The 5,222-nt window shown below is 40.1% G+C and overlaps 1 non-coding gene across 1 annotated transcript; it reads left to right on the top strand.

The window, feature by feature from the left end:
• Positions 1–2,678: 2,678 nt before the first annotated feature.
• Positions 2,679–2,785, top strand: LOC127484995 (U6 spliceosomal RNA). The gene has a single exon (XR_007912204.1). It is a non-coding gene; the product is annotated as a U6 spliceosomal RNA (small nuclear RNA).
• The last annotated feature ends 2,437 nt before the right edge of the window (positions 2,786–5,222 follow it).

Below are 5,222 nucleotides of genomic sequence, written 5' to 3'. Positions count from 1 at the left end.
TTGGGGAATGAACCAGAGATGGGAGATCTCTCTGTGTCTGAATGTGTCTCTCTCTTTCAAAGAAATAAAACTAATTAAAAATTTAAAATACATTAGCTCTATTAATGGGTTGGTGCATAAGCAAAATGTGGTATATTCATATAATGTAATATTACTCATTCATAAAAAGGATTAAAGCAGTGACACATGGTACAACATGAATGAACCTCAAAAACATGTACTAATGACAGAAATCAAATGCAAAAAGACTTCAGGTTGTATTATTTTACTTATATGAAATATCCAGAATAGGCAAATACAAAGAGATAGAAAGTAGATTAGTGGTTTCTAGAGACTGGGAAGAGGGGAGAATAGAAGGGAGTGCTAATTGGTACGGTATTTTCTTTTGTGGGTGATGAAAATATTCTGGAATTTGATAGTGATATTGTTTGTCCATGTTTGTGAATATACTAACAAGCACTGAATTGCACACGTTAAATAATAAAAACATGTTCGACATCTTAATATGTGACCGTATTCAATTCCATGTAGCAACCACACCCATAATTCTTTTTGGGACATAGTTAACAGATCTGGGACTTTTTTTTTTTTCTGTTTTGTAAACCCCATAGCATTCATTTTCTCTGTCCCTCCTTCTCTCTCTCTCTAACTTTGCCTTTCAAATAAATAAAATAAATCTTTTTTAAAAAGAAAATATTTTCTCTCCATCTTTGACTTTTAATTCTTTTGGAAAAATATTTATTTATTTGGAAAGTAGAGTTACAGAGAGAGGGAGAGACAGAAAGGTCTTCCATCCACTGGTTCATTCCTCAAATGGCTGCAATGGCTGGAGCTGGGCTGATTAGAACTCGGAAGCCAGAAGTTTCTTCCGGATCTCCCAGGTAGCTGCAGAGATTCAGGGACCTGTGCCATCTTCCACTGCTTTCCCGGGCGATAGCAGAGAGCTGGATAGGAAGTGGAGCAGCCAGGACTCAAACCAGTGCCCAATATAGGTTGCCGGCACTGCAGGCGGCGGCTTTACCTGCTACACCACAGCGCTAGCCTTGACTTTTTTTTTTTTTTTTTTTGACAGGCAGAGTGGACAGTGAGAGAGAGAGACAGAGAGAAAGGTCTTCCTTTGCCGTTGGTTCACCCTCCAATGGCCGCCGCGGCCGGCGCGCTGCGGCCGGCGCACCGCGCTGATCCGATGGCAGGAGCCAGGATCCAGGTGCTTTTCCTGGTCTCCCATGGGGTGCAGGGCCCAAGCACCTGGGCCATCCTCCACTGCACTCCCTGGCCACAGCAGAGGGCCGGCCTGGAAGAGGGGCAACCGGGACAGAATCCGGCGCCCCGACCGGGACTAGAACCCGGTGTGCCGGCGCCGCTAGGCGGAGGATTAGCCTAGTGAGCCGCGGCGCCGGCCCAGCCTTGACTTTTAATTCTTCTGAAATTGTCTTTTGAAAAGCAAGTGTTATTTTTATTTTGTTGAGGTCCATTTAACATTTTTTAATGGATGTGCTTTTGCTGTCATATCTAGGAGTCTTTGCCTAGACCAATTTATAAAGATTTTCTCATGTTTTCTTCTACATATGGATCAAAATTATTTTTTATTGGCATATGGACACTCAATTGTCACAAGATCACTTGCTGGAAAGAAGACTCTTTCTCCCTGGATTGCCTGTGCACCTTTGTCAGAAATCAACTGACCTTGTACTTGTCTGAGTGGGTCTATTTCTGGACAGTCTATCCTATTTCATTGGTATATTTGTCAGCCTTTATGCCAATGCCACAGTATCTTCATTAATGTAGTTTTAATAGATATTGCTATCGAGGAGTATAATTGTTCAATTTTTTTCTTTTTCAAAGTTGTTTTTATTGTTCTAGGTCCTTTTGCACTTCCATACTAGTTTTACAATCTGTCAATTTCCACAAGAAAAGCCTACTGAGATTTTGTTTTGGATTAAGTTTATTTTTTTTAAAGATTTATTTATTTATTTGAAAGAGTTACACAGAGAGAGGAGAAGTGGAGAGAGAGAGGTCTTCCATTTGATGGTTCACTCCCCATTGGCTACAACAGCCGGAGCTGTGCCAATCTGAAGCCAGGAGCTAGGAGCTTCTTCCGGGTGTCCCAGGTGGGTGCAGGGGCCCAAGGACCTGCGCCCTCTTCCACTGCTTTCCCAGGCCATAGCAGAAAGCAGGATCGGAAGTGGAGCAGCATGGTCTTGAACTGGCGCCTACATGGGATGCCGGTGCTTCAGGCCAGGGCGTTAACCCACTGTGCCACAGCACCGGCCCCATGGATTGAGTTTAGCATATAGAACTTTGTGGAGAGAATTGACATCTAAAAATATTTATTCTTGTGATCTATGAACTTTAATTTTTCTCAACAATATCTTATTCTTTTTAGTATACAGATATTGCACAGCTTTTGCCAGACTTATCCATAAATTTTTGTATGTTTAATGATATTGCAGAAGGTTGTAAGTTTCACTTTCCAATTGCTTGGATACTATAGAAACTCACTTCTTAGTTCTCACAGTTTTTTGTAGATTCCACTGCATTTTCTATATAGGCAATCATGCCTTCTTTGAACAGTTTTACTTTTTGCTTCCCAATATGAATACATTTTGTCTCATTTTTTTGCCTCATTTCCCTGGCTAGAACTTCCAGTACAATACTGAATAGAAGTTGCAAGACTGGTGCTCGCTTCGGCAGCACATATACTAAAATTGGAACGATACAGAGAAGATTAGCATGGCCCCTGCGCAAGGATGACATGCAAATTCGTGACGCGTTCCATATAGAAGAAGCGAAGGGGCGACTAGGCAATGAGGCTTGCTGTTTGGAGATCTTGAAGCGTTAATCACCTCCGTCGTGGGGGATCCATCGCACCTAAATTAGCTCCAGAGGAGCGAGGACTCAGCTGCTGCAGGGTTAGTCCATTTTCCGAGAATGTCCTGACCCTGAGGGACTTCTACACCATTCCAATAAGAAATCAAGAGTCCTGAGACCATTCGGGTTCTTATTTGTTTGGACCAGAGGCAAGGGTTGGAACACAATCATGTGTAGAACTAATGCATTTCCACACGGAAAAAAAAAAAAAAAAGAAGTTGCAAGACTGATATTAAGGGGGGAATATTTCACCTTCACCATTAAATATAATAGCAAGCAGTTTTTTGGAAATGCTCTTTATCAGATTGTGGAAGTTTTATTTCAGTCTTACTTTGCTGACACTTCTTTATAACCAGGAATGTATTTTTATTGAAATTAGCTTGTATTCCTAAGATAAAATACACTTACTCATGATGTATTATATTTTTTATAATAGATTACCCAATTCTAGTGTATAAAATTTAAATAATTTTTTACAACTATGTTCATGAAGGAAACTGGTTTGTAGCTTTCTTTTTTTGTATTGTCTTTGTCTGGTTTTGCTATCAGAGAAAGTGTCAGCCTTGTAGAATGAGTAGGGACATAGTCTTTCCTCTTCGTATTTCTCTAGCAGTCTATGAGAATTGGTATGACTTCTTCCTTACATGTTAAGCAGAATTCACCAATGAAGTCAGTTAGTCCTGGGGTTTTCTTTGTGGAAAGGCTTTTTAACTATACATCTTGGCTCTTAAATACTTAAGCTTAGAAGTGATTCCTTGTACTTCTCACAGCCAGAACCAGCCATATGTTTCCACTTAATTGCAAGAAGTCTAGGAAAAGTAGAGGAACACATAATTATTGTTAGTCAGTAAATACCTATACCATAGAGTCTTTCTGAAAATGTATAGAAAATTATATGTACATGAGTAATGGATCAAAAATCCCTTTAAAATCCTGAGATGTGGCAACCATTTTACATTTTTTTTTCTCTTGAGCACTCTGCAAAATCCCCATTGCATTTATCATGCAATTGTGGAAATAAAATCTCATTCTCTGTGCAGTGGCTCTGTTCTGTGTTGAGTGGAAACTCGGTTTTCTGCTATGGCTTCTGCTTCACATTTGTGAAGGAGAGGATTTTATCCAAGTTAGGCTTTGGCAGGAAAAAAATAGTTTCTAGATTGGATCCAAGATGAAAAATGGTTCCTCAGTCTTATGGAAACACAAATACCACGATTCTTCCTGTCTTCCACTATAAATATTCGAGTGTCTGCAGAAGCTTCTGTTGGCTGCACAAGTTGAAATATTCCAAGTCCACTGATATTTGAGCTACAAAAATTCACAACAGTTTGAGTTTTATTAATATTCTCATATTATTAACCGAAACTTATTAGACATGTGAGGTAAGTTTGTTCATAAATTAAGAACCAATTGGAAGTTGCGTTACTTAGGACACATGCCAAGATGCTGCAAGAGAGGTCTACTTTCAAGTGGGTGATTCAAGGTGTATATATTCCTCTCTTAGATCATAGTTCTGAAATGTGCTGTCCAAGGCTAGTAAAGTCACTCTTCAATCCTCAGTATGGGGTTCCATTGAACAGTTAAAGATGATGGTCTAGTTCTTACTATTTCCCAGCCAAGATGAAAAGGAAAAACACAGGAGAGTCCATGGGTCTTCCACTGTAGAGGGATTACTTCTGTTTACATTCAGTGATCAAAACTTAGTCTCTTGACCATATCAGGTTGGAAGTTATATCATTAAATAAAAAGCCCAGCTTCCTCCCTCAACTGGGAACAACTCTACAGGGCCATATTTAGAGTTCCTTGTTGGGTTGCCTATAGCCTCCACTGAAACTGTATCACAGTCAGACTTCTGCTTTACCCCCTCATGCTGCCTTCTGTTCCTTTCACGTGTATTTGTCCAAAGCATATTCCTTCATGAACCTCCTGCATGCTTGTTGCCATCTCAGGGAACCTGATCTGCCACAAGAACTGAATAAACCTTTCACAGAACTCCCCTCACGTCTCAGTGTCCTACAATGCCATGTGCACACCCCTAAATGGATTCCTGGTAAGGGTAGCAGGACTGTCATAATTGGCTTATACAAAGAAGGATTTTTTTTTCCAAGATTTGGGATGGGGTCAGAGTTCTCCAATGCTTGTGGAACAGTCTTGGGAACTATACAAAACTGGGTCACTACAGGTGGTAAAAAAGTAGACAATGAATGTTGGGTTGGCAAATAGCAGCGTCTGAGACATCACCTTCCTCTAGATGGCTCTTCTTCCTCACTTCACTCACTCACACAGTTATCCACAGAGTCTGATTTTTATTCATGCCAATTTCTTTTTTTTTTTTTTGAGATATAAAAGTATTT

The sequence above is a fragment of the Oryctolagus cuniculus genome, chromosome X, assembly GCF_964237555.1.
Source record: "Oryctolagus cuniculus chromosome X, mOryCun1.1, whole genome shotgun sequence".
Lineage (NCBI taxonomy): Eukaryota > Metazoa > Chordata > Mammalia > Lagomorpha > Leporidae > Oryctolagus > Oryctolagus cuniculus.
This window is presented reverse-complemented; position numbering and strand designations above follow the sequence as displayed.